This window comes from Oncorhynchus keta, chromosome 6 (genome assembly GCF_023373465.1).
Source record: "Oncorhynchus keta strain PuntledgeMale-10-30-2019 chromosome 6, Oket_V2, whole genome shotgun sequence".
In the NCBI taxonomy this organism is placed as follows: Eukaryota; Metazoa; Chordata; class Actinopteri; order Salmoniformes; family Salmonidae; genus Oncorhynchus; species Oncorhynchus keta.
In genome coordinates this window covers 14,314,367-14,326,564 of record NC_068426.1, presented here as the reverse complement: position 1 = coordinate 14,326,564, position 12,198 = coordinate 14,314,367, and the positions used below count along the sequence as shown (strand labels likewise).

Genomic DNA, 12,198 nt, shown 5'->3' with positions numbered 1-12,198 from the left:
CCTTACTCCAGTCCTCCTCTCCCTCCATCTATAATACCTTACTCCAGTCCTCCTCTCCCTCCATCTATAATACCTTACACCAGTCCTCCTGTCACCATCTATAATACCTTACTCCAGTCCTCCACTCCCTCCATCTATAATACCTTACTCCAGTCCTCCTCTCCCTCCATCTATAATACCTTACTCCAGTCCTCCATCTATAATACCTTACTCCAGTCCTCCTCTCCCTCCATCTATAATACCTTACTCCAGTCCTCCACTCCCTCCATCTATAATACCTTACTCCAGTCCTCCATCTATAATACCTTACTCCAGTCCTCCTCTCCCTCCATCTATAATACCTTACACCAGTCCTCCTGTCACCATCTATAATACCTTACTCCAGTCCTCCACTCCCTCCATCTATAATACCTTACTCAGTCCTCCTCTCCCTCCATCTATAATACCTTACTCCAGTCCTCCTGTCCCCATCTATAATACCTTACTCCAGTCCTCCTCTCCCTCCACTCCCTCCATCTCTAATACCTTACTCCAGTCCTCCTCTCCCTCCATCTATAAAACCTTACTCCAGTCCTCCTGTCCTCCATCTTTAATATTTTACTCCAGTCCTTCTCTCCCTCCATCTATAATACCTTACTCCAGTCCTCCTCTCCCTCCATCTCTAATACTTTACTCCAGTCCTTCTCTCCCTCCATCTATAATACCTTACTCCAGTCCTTCTCTCCCTCCATCTATAATACCTTACTCAGTCCTCCTCTCCCTCCATCTATAAAACCTTACTCCAGTCCTCCTGTCCTCCATCTTTAATATTTTACTCCAGTCCTTCTCTCCCTCCATCTATAATACCTTACTCCAGTCCTCCTCTCCCTCCATCTCTAATACTTTACTCCAGTCCTTCTCTCCCTCCATCTATAATACCTTACTCCAGTCCTCCACTCTCTCCATCTATAATACCTTACTCCAGTCCTCCTCTCCCTCCTCTGCCTCCATCTATAATACCTTACTCCAGTCCTCCTCTCCCTCCATCTATAAGACCTTACTCCAGTCCTTCTCTCCCTCCATCTCTAATACTTTACTCCAGTCCTTCTCTCCCTCCATCTCTAAAACTTTACTCCAGTCCTTCTCTCCCTCCATCTCTAATACTTTACTCCAGTCCTCCTCTCCCTCCATCTATAATACCTTACTCCAGACCTCCACTCCCTCCATCTATAATACCTTACTCCAGTCCTTCTCTCCCTCCAGCTCTAATACTTTACTCCAGTCCTCCTCTCCCTCCATCTATAATACCTTACTCCAGTCCTCCTCTCCCTCCTCTCCCTCAATCTATAATACCTTACTCCAGTCCTCCTCTCCCTCCTCTCCCTCCATCTCTAATACCTTACTCCAGTCCTCCTCTCCCTCCATCTATAATACCTTACTCCAGTCCTCCTCTCCCTCCTCTCCCTCCATTTCTAATACCTTACTCCAGTCCTCCTCTCCCTCCTCTCCCTCCATCTATAATACCTTACTCAGTCCTCCTCTCCCTCCTCTCCCTCCATCTATAATACCTTACTCCAGTCCTCCTCTCCCTCCTCTTCCTCCATCTATAATACCTTACTCCAGTCCTCCTCTCCCTCCATCTATAATACCTTACTCCAGTCCTCCTCTCCCTCCATCTATAATACCTTACTCCAGTCCTCCTCTCCCTCCATCTATAAGACCTTACTCCAGTCCTCCTGTCCCCAGCTATAATACCTTACTCCAGTCCTTCTCTCCCTCCATGTATAATACCTTACTCCAGTCCTTCTCTCCCTCCATCTATAATACCTTACTCCAGTCCTCCTCTCCCTCCATCTATAATACCTTACTCCAGTCCTCCACTCTCTCCATCTATAATACCTTACTCCAGTCCTCCTCTCCCTCCTCTGCCTCCATCTATAATACCTTACTCCAGTCCTCCTCTCCCTCCATCTATAAGACCTTACTCCAGTCCTCCTCTCCCTCCATCTATAATACCTTACTCAGTCCTCCTCTCCCTCCTCTGCCTCCATCTATAATACCTTACTCCAGTCCTCCTCTCCCTCCATCTATAAGACCTTACTCCAGTCCTCCTCTCCCTCCATCTATAATACCTTACTCCAGTCCTCCTCTCCCTCAATCTATAATACCTTACTCCAGTCCTTCTCTCCCTCCATCTCTAATACCTTACCCCAGTCCTCCATCTATAATACCTTACTCCAGTCTTCCTCTCCCTCCATCTATAAGACCTTACTCCAGTCCTCCTCTCCCTCCTCTCCCTCCATCTCTAATACCTTACTCCAGTCCTCCTCTCCCTCCTCTCCCTCCATCTATAATACCTTACTCCAGTCCTCCTCTCCCTTCTCTCCCTCCATCTCTAATACTTTACTCCAGTCCTCCTCTCCCTCCATCTATAATACCTTACTCCAGACCTCCACTCCCTCCATCTATAATACCTTACTCCAGTCCTCCTCTCCCTCCATCTATAATACCTTACTCCAGTCCTCCTCTCCCTCCTCTCCCTCCATCTATAATACCTTACTCCAGTCCTCCTCTCCCTCCATCTATAATACCTTACTCCAGTCCTCCATCTATAATACCTTACTCCAGTCCTCCTCTCCCTCCATCTATAATACCTTACTCCAGTCCTCCACTCCCTCCATCTATAATACCTTACTCCAGTCCTCCTCCCTCCATCTATAATACCTTACTCCAGTCCTCCTCTCCCTACATCTATAATACCTTACACCAGTCCTCCTTTCACCATCTATAATACCTTACTCCAGTCCTCCACTCCCTCCATCTATAATACCTTACTCCAGTCCTCCTCTCCCTCCATCTATAATACCTTACTCCAGTCCTCCATCTATAATACCTTACTCCAGTCCTCCTCTCCCTCCATCTATAATACCTTACTCCAGTCCTCCACTCCCTCCATCTATAATACCTTACTCCAGTCCTCCATCTATAATACCTTACTCCAGTCCTCCTCTCCCTCCATCTATAATACCTTACACCAGTCCTCCTGTCACCATCTATAATACCTTACTCCAGTCCTCCACTCCCTCCATCTATAATACCTTACTCCAGTCCTCCTCTCCCTCCATCTATAATATCTTACTCCAGTCCTCCTGTCCCCATCTATAATACCTTACTCCAGTCCTCCTCTCCCTCCACTCCCTCCATCTCTAATACCTTACTCCAGTCCTCCTCTCCCTCCATCTATAAAACCTTACTCCAGTCCTCCTGTCCTCCATCTTTAATATTTTACTCCAGTCCTTCTCTCCCTCCATCTATAATACCTTACTCCAGTCCTCCTCTCCCTCCATCTCTAATACTTTACTCCAGTCCTTCTCTCCCTCCATCTATAATACCTTACTCCAGTCCTTCTCTCCCTCCATCTATAATACCTTACTCCAGTCCTCCTCTCCCTCCATCTATAAAACCTTACTCCAGTCCTCCTGTCCTCCATCTTTAATATTTTACTCCAGTCCTTCTCTCCCTCCATCTATAATACCTTACTCCAGTCCTCCTCTCCCTCCATCTCTAATACTTTACTCCAGTCCTTCTCTCCCTCCATCTATAATACCTTACTCCAGTCCTCCACTCTCTCCATCTATAATACCTTACTCCAGTCCTCCTCTCCCTCCTCTGCCTCCATCTATAATACCTTACTCCAGTCCTCCTCTCCCTCCATCTATAAGACCTTACTCCAGTCCTCCTCTCCCTCCATCTATAAGACCTTACTCCAGTCCTCCTCTCCCTCCATCTATAATACCTTACTCCAGTCCTCCTCTCCCTCCTCTGCCTCCATCTATAATACCTTACTCCAGTCCTCCTCTCCCTCCATCTATAAGACCTTACTCCAGTCCTCCTCTCCCTCCATCTATAATACCTTACTCCAGTCCTCCTCTCCCTCAATCTATAATACCTTACTCCAGTCCTCCTCTCCCTCCATCTATAAAACCTTACTCCAGTCCTCCTGTCCTCCATCTTTAATATTTTACTCCAGTCCTTCTCTCCCTCCATCTATAATACCTTACTCCAGTCCTCCTCTCCCTCCATCTCTAATACTTTACTCCAGTCCTTCTCTCCCTCCATCTATAATACCTTACTCCAGTCCTTCTCTCCCTCCATCTATAATACCTTACTCCAGTCCTCCTCTCCCTCCATCTATAAAACCTTACTCCAGTCCTCCTGTCCTCCATCTTTAATATTTTACTCCAGTCCTTCTCTCCCTCCATCTATAATACCTTACTCCAGTCCTCCTCTCCCTCCATCTCTAATACTTTACTCCAGTCCTTCTCTCCCTCCATCTATAATACCTTACTCCAGTCCTCCACTCTCTCCATCTATAATACCTTACTCCAGTCCTCCTCTCCCTCCTCTGCCTCCATCTATAATACCTTACTCCAGTCCTCCTCTCCCTCCATCTATAAGACCTTACTCCAGTCCTCCTCTCCCTCCATCTATAAGACCTTACTCCAGTCCTCCTCTCCCTCCATCTATAATACCTTACTCCAGTCCTCCTCTCCCTCCTCTGCCTCCATCTATAATACCTTACTCCAGTCCTCCTCTCCCTCCATCTATAAGACCTTACTCCAGTCCTCCTCTCCCTCCATCTATAATACCTTACTCCAGTCCTCCTCTCCCTCAATCTATAATACCTTACTCCAGTCCTTCTCTCCCTCCATCTCTAATACCTTACCCCAGTCCTCCTCTCCCTCCATCTATAAGACCTTACTCCAGTCCTCCTCTCCCTCCTCTCCCTCCATCTCTAATACCTTACTCCAGTCCTCCTCTCCCTCCTCTCCCTCCATCTATAATACCTTACTCCAGTCCTCCTCTCCCTTCTCTCCCTCCATCTCTAATACTGTACTCCAGTCCTCCTCTCCCTCCATCTATAATACCTTACTCCAGACCTCCACTCCCTCCATCTATAATACCTTACTCCAGTCCTCCTCTCCCTCCATCTATAATACCTTACTCCAGTCCTCCTCTCCCTCCTCTCCCTCCATCTATAATACCTTACTCCAGTCCTCCTCTCCCTCCATCTATAATACCTTACTCCAGTCCTCCATCTATAATACCTTACTCCAGTCCTCCTCTCCCTCCATCTATAATACCTTACTCCAGTCCTCCACTCCCTCTATCTATAATACCTTACTCCAGTCCTCCTCTCCCTCCATCTATAATACCTTACTCCAGTCCTCCTCTCCCTCCATCTATAATACCTTACACCAGTCCTCCTGTCACCATCTATAATACCTTACTCCAGTCCTCCACTCCCTCCATCTATAATACCTTACTCCAGTCCTCCTCTCCTCCATCTATAATACCTTACTCCAGTCCTCCATCTATAATACCTTACTCCAGTCCTCCTCTCCCTCCATCTATAATACCCTACTCCAGTCCTCCACTCCCTCCATCTATAATACCTTACTCCAGTCCTCCTCTCCCTCCATCTATAATACCTTACTCCAGTCCTCCTCTCCCTCCATCTATAATACCTTACACCAGTCCTCCTGTCACCATCTATAATACCTTACTCCAGTCCTCCACTCCCTCCATCTATAATACCTTACTCCAGTCCTCCTCTCCCTCCATCTATAATACCTTACTCCAGTCCTCCTGTCCCCATCTATAATACCTTACTCCAGTCCTCCTCTCCCTCCACTCCCTCCATCTCTAATACCTTACTCCAGTCCTCCTCTCCCTCCATCTATAAAACCTTACTCCAGTCCTCCTGTCCTCCATCTTTAATATTTTACTCCAGTCCTTCTCTCCCTCCATCTATAATACCTTACTCCAGTCCTCCTCTCCCTCCATCTCTAATACTTTACTCCAGTCCTTCTCTCCCTCCATCTATAATACCTTACTCCAGTCCTTCTCTCCCTCCATCTATAATACCTTACTCCAGTCCTCCTCTCCCTCCATCTATAATACCTTACTCCAGTCCTCCTCTCCCTCCATCTATAATACCTTACTCCAGTCCTCCATCTATAATACCTTACTCCAGTCCTCCTCTCCCTCCATCTATAATACCTTACTCCAGTCCTCCACTCCCTCTATCTATAATACCTTACTCCAGTCCTCCTCTCCCTCCATCTATAATACCTTACTCCAGTCCTCCTCTCCCTCCATCTATAATACCTTACACCAGTCCTCCTGTCACCATCTATAATACCTTACTCCAGTCCTCCACTCCCTCCATCTATAATACCTTACTCCAGTCCTCCTCTCCCTCCATCTATAATACCTTACTCCAGTCCTCCATCTATAATACCTTACTCCAGTCCTCCTCTCCCTCCATCTATAATACCCTACTCCAGTCCTCCACTCCCTCCATCTATAATACCTTACTCCAGTCCTCCTCTCCCTCCATCTATAATACCTTACTCCAGTCCTCCTCTCCCTCCATCTATAATACCTTACACCAGTCCTCCTGTCACCATCTATAATACCTTACTCCAGTCCTCCACTCCCTCCATCTATAATACCTTACTCCAGTCCTCCTCTCCCTCCATCTATAATACCTTACTCCAGTCCTCCTGTCCCCATCTATAATACCTTACTCCAGTCCTCCTCTCCCTCCACTCCCTCCATCTCTAATACCTTACTCCAGTCCTCCTCTCCCTCCATCTATAAAACCTTACTCCAGTCCTCCTGTCCTCCATCTTTAATATTTTACTCCAGTCCTCCTCTCCCTCCATCTCTAATACTTTACTCCAGTCCTTCTCTCCCTCCATCTATAATACCTTACTCCAGTCCTTCTCTCCCTCCATCTATAATACCTTACTCCAGTCCTCCTCTCCCTCCATCTATAAAACCTTACTCCAGTCCTCCTGTCCTCCATCTTTAATATTTTACTCCAGTCCTTCTCTCCCTCCATCTATAATACCTTACTCCAGTCCTCCTCTCCCTCCATCTCTAATACTTTACTCCAGTCCTTCTCTCCCTCCATCTATAATACCTTACTCCAGTCCTCCACTCTCTCCATCTATAATACCTTACTCCAGTCCTCCTCTCCCTCCTCTGCCTCCATCTATAATACCTTACTCCAGTCCTCCTCTCCCTCCATCTCTAATACTTTACTCCAGTCCTCCTCTCCCTCCATCTATAAGACCTTACTCCAGTCCTCCTCTCCCTCCATCTATAATACCTTACTCCAGTCCTCCTCTCCCTCCTCTGCCTCCATCTATAATACCTTACTCCAGTCCTCCTCTCCCTCCATCTATAAGACCTTACTCCAGTCCTCCTCTCCCTCCATCTATAATACCTTACTCCAGTCCTCCTCTCCCTCAATCTATAATACCTTACTCCAGTCCTTCTCTCCCTCCATCTCTAATACCTTACCCCAGTCCTCCTCTCCCTCCATCTATAATACCTTACTCCAGTCTTCCTCTCCCTCCATCTATAAGACCTTACTCCAGTCCTCCTCTCCCTCCTCTCCCTCCATCTCTAATACCTTACTCCAGTCCTCCTCTCCCTCCTCTCCCTCCATCTATAATACCTTACTCCAGTCCTCCTCTCCCTTCTCTCCCTCCATCTCTAATACTTTACTCCAGTCCTCCTCTCCCTCCATCTATAATACCTTACTCCAGACCTCCACTCCCTCCATCTATAATACCTTACTCCAGTCCTCCTCTCCCTCCATCTATAATACCTTACTCCAGTCCTCCTCTCCCTCCTCTCCCTCCATCTATAATACCTTACTCCAGTCCTCCTCTCCCTCCATCTATAATACCTTACTCCAGTCCTCCATCTATAATACCTTACTCCAGTCCTCCTCTCCCTCCATCTATAATACCTTACTCCAGTCCTCCACTCCCTCCATCTATAATACCTTACTCCAGTCCTCCTCTCCCTCCATCTATAATACCTTACTCCAGTCCTCCTCTCCCTCCATCTATAATACCTTACACCAGTCCTCCTGTCACCATCTATAATACCTTACTCCAGTCCTCCACTCCCTCCATCTATAATACCTTACTCCAGTCCTCCTCTCCCTCCATCTATAATACCTTACTCCAGTCCTCCATCTATAATACCTTACTCCAGTCCTCCTCTCCCTCCATCTATAATACCTTACTCCAGTCCTCCAGTCCTCCATCTATAATACCTTACTCCAGTCTATCTATATACCTTACTCCAGTCCTCCTCTCCCTCCATCTATAATACCTTACACCAGTCCTCCTGTCACCATCTATAATACCTTACTCCAGTCCTCCACTCCCTCCATCTATAATACCTTACTCCAGTCCTCCTCTCCCTCCATCTATAATACCTTACTCCAGTCCTCCTGTCCCCATCTATAATACCTTACTCCAGTCCTCCTCTCCCTCCACTCCCTCCATCTCTAATACCTTACTCCAGTCCTCCTCTCCCTCCATCTATAAAACCTTACTCCAGTCCTCCTGTCCTCCATCTTTAATATTTTACTCCAGTCCTTCTCTCCCTCCATCTATAATACCTTACTCCAGTCCTCCTCTCCCTCCATCTCTAATACTTTACTCCAGTCCTTCTCTCCCTCCATCTATAATACCTTACTCCAGTCCTTCTCTCCCTCCATCTATAATACCTTACTCCAGTCCTCCTGTCCTCCATCTATAATACCTTACTCCAGCCCTCCTGTCCTCCATCTTTAATATTTTACTCCAGCCATCCTGTCCCTGCATGGCCTCAGTATGGGAAGATTTTCAGACTTGGGGGAGGGGAGAAAAGGCTGATGTGCACAGAACAGAACAGAACCACCACTACCACCCCTCCCTGTTATTCCCTCCACCATTATCTCTCTATCTTTTTCTCTCTACTATCATTCTGTTTTTCACTATTTCACATTTCCCCCATACCCACAATTTCTCTATTTCCCTCTATGTCATTCCATTCTCTGTCACTCTCTAACAGCATTCTTCAATGTCTTCATTTCTGGAGGCAGTATTATGTAAGTTTGTCTGCATCTAGCTTCCCATGACAACTGGGCTTAATGACAGAGGAACGACTAAATCCGATAACAACGAGGATGTGTATGTGATCCAGCATCAAGAGATGCGTGAGTTAGTGTGCTTTTTGCTGCGCTGTTGTGTGTTTTCAGGGTTATGTGTGTGCATGCCTGTTTTTACAGTAAGCACCTTTGTGTGAAGGTTGTTTGTGTTCACCTGTTGTGGGTTCGTCTGACCCCTTTGTTCATAATAGCTTGCTCAGATTAGTCAAAACTAGGATGAATTAAACCTTGAAAACATGTATTATTAACGTCAAGACTGTATCAAATATGCAAGAAGCTATGTGCATGCTTAGTAGCTGTCATAGTAAATAGGTCTACCTCCTATCTGATTGGACGTAATGGCAAATATAATTACTCATTACTCATGCTTCCCAGTACCATCAGAAAGCAGTGTAGCTATACCATATGTCTATCTACAACAAACATGCATGCTCGCACACGTAAACTCTCTCCCTTTCTTGCAACTGCATCTAAATGGCTTCTCACATTTAAAATATCCAAAAGGAGCATAAGATTTTTGAAAGGGTATATCAGTCCATTTGGACCACCTGGCTGGTGCTACAGCAGGCAGGCAGGCAGGCAGGCAGGCAGGCAGGCAGGCAGGTGGCTGGGATGTGATCATGCTCTGTGGTGTGGATGAGTCAGGACTGAGGGGTTGTTCAACACTACTATCACTGTGGGCTAGATGGCTGTCAGCCCAGGGACAAAAGGGGCCACTGTGCTCAGTGTAGAGGCATACTGAACTAGTGGAATCCAGAGAGGTATTGTGTGACCTTGTCACAATAGTAAAAAGGTCAAATGGTGCTAGTGTAAACAAACAAGCAAATATAATTCCTACAGCTTAACACACCTGCACGTGTCTTTTATACTAGCACTGCCTTTACTGATAACTATACTCTTAGAAAAAAAGGTGCTATCTAGAACCTAAAAAGGTTCTTCGGCTGTCCCCATAGAGTGTAGGGCATACCTAACAACGTGTAGCATTTTAATATAAGCAAGCTAAAAGCCTGAATAATCCCACACGAACTATATGCTGGACTGTTCAGCCATATTGATATAAAAAGGAAACACATCTACAGATGTAGGATCTTAATTTGAGCCAGTTTGCTACAGCAGGAAAATAATCCTGCAGCAACAGGACATTTGAAATAGTATGTGGATTATAATTAAAGGCCATTTTTGTAGGGGTTGATACATACAAAAAAGGAAAAATCAACTATGAAATTTCAAAGTGGAAATTACAAACTTCAGAAGCCTTTTTAAACCTAAAATACACTAAAAGCATAAAATGTCCTGCATTTCAGGATTACAGTGTGATCAAATTAAGATCATACATCTGTACTCATATATATTGAGGTGAGTTATCCCAACATGATGTTGAGGTCATATGCAGGTGAGGTGACTATCTTTCACTACGGCTCATAGGATAAACTGCTGCATTGATTGGTTGAACAAGCCTCAATGGACTGTGTTCCTCATCACGTACTCTAGTGCCTGTCTATCCATGTCTGTCTGAGAGGCAGAACAACACTCAACATTGATCTGATTCTTGAAAAGATAAAGAGATATGCAGAGCTTTTGATGTGCTGATGTGTTTAAGAAATGTATTATTCTTACATGACCATAATGCAGATGATACTGAAAGTGACAGCTACCTGCTATGGGATGCTGCATATACAGTCCTGCTTTGATGTCTCTACAGGTGCATTGGAGTTTATTTTTGTATTTCAGGTATTGAATTCACTCCCAGTCTCTCTTGTCTTCCTGCTAGTATTTGCTTACAATCATACACCTTCATACACAGACATATATTTCTACACCAAACAAAAGTACATTCTCCCAGAGTTTACTCCAGAGCTCAGACTCTCAGACGAACCTGCTCATAAAAGAGTCCCTCAATCTGAAGCACTTTAAGCACACTGACCCACTTTCACAGTTACCTAGGCATAATACTCTATCTCACTCGCCACTGGTCAAAATAACCAGCATAAATCATACATCTGTCAGAATGGGTATCTTCCACATTTTGATGCTACTTCCACCCTTCCTTCTCTCTGTTGGACCATTACGTGAATGCTGGGAATGTCAGTCAAAGTGTGTTTCACCAGAGTGTGAGTTAAAGGTGATCCCTCCTTCTAACCTGTGACTGGTGCTTCTATGTCCAGCATGGTTTTCTCCTGGCGCAGGATGGCGGCGCCCTCGTTGACGATGCGTAGTGCCACGGCCTCCTCCACGCGGCCCTCCTTGGTGAGGTGGGCTTTGAGCAGGTCCACCCTGGGCTTCCCCTCACAGTCAAACACCTCCTTCAATGTGAGGCGATGACTCAGGGGGAAGGGCACGGCTGTGGAGAGAACAGAGACAACATCACTCAATGGGACAGAGAACACAGTGAAACTATGGAAAGCCATTCATATTCAATGGAAGAGAAGTGAAGTGGGCGATGTGAGCATGGGTGACAGAGTGTGAACAGGGCGGGACCTAAGTTAGGGAAAGCTGAACTTTATATAAATACTAGGCGATTGTGCCACGATTGACCAATCGAAGACCACTACACATTCCAGCCCCTACTGGATAGGCTGTTGATACCTAGCACTACTTAGCATGCTGTCGGCTTGCTAGCAACCAAATTATGGGCGGAGCTGTGTGGCGAGGAAAAATACAAATGCTAGTTAAGAGCTGCGGCGTGTCGCTGTTCAACGGCCATGGTGCTGAACCGGTTTACCAGTCCTTTGTTTAAGTCTGTTCAGATCGTGTTGCTGTCCGTGGTGTTGAAGGTTTGTGCGGCGCTATAAGGACACAACAAGGCCTATATAGACTCTATCCTCCAATACTGTAGATTAAACTGCTCAACCCACGTTTTCAATTACGGTGTTTGTATGCATGAAGCTAAACCTGTCCTTAGAGAACCCTAAAAGTGTCTTGTAAATTGCAGAGGATGAAAAGTTCTGTCTCAGATTGCATGACTGTAAACAGAGTGCGTGAGGTCTACCGTCAGTCCTCCCAAAATGTGGCCTACTTTAATTATGGATGCTTCCAGAGTCTATTATCATTTATTCATCACTGTAAATTGACAAAGTGATGTGTGGAATAAAAATGGACTCTTTTAATGCGAGGCTCAACAATCCATATTCTGAAATATGTATGAACAGTTTAATGTCTGATCAACAGAGAGTAAAAAGCCCTTAATTTACCACCAC

General features: G+C 45.7%; 1 pseudogene; it reads right to left on the bottom strand.

Annotated features, from left to right (window-relative positions):
- Window positions 1-12,198, bottom strand: part of LOC118385751 (protein phosphatase 3 catalytic subunit alpha-like) — an 89,842-nt pseudogene that overhangs the window by 53,894 nt on the left and 23,750 nt on the right.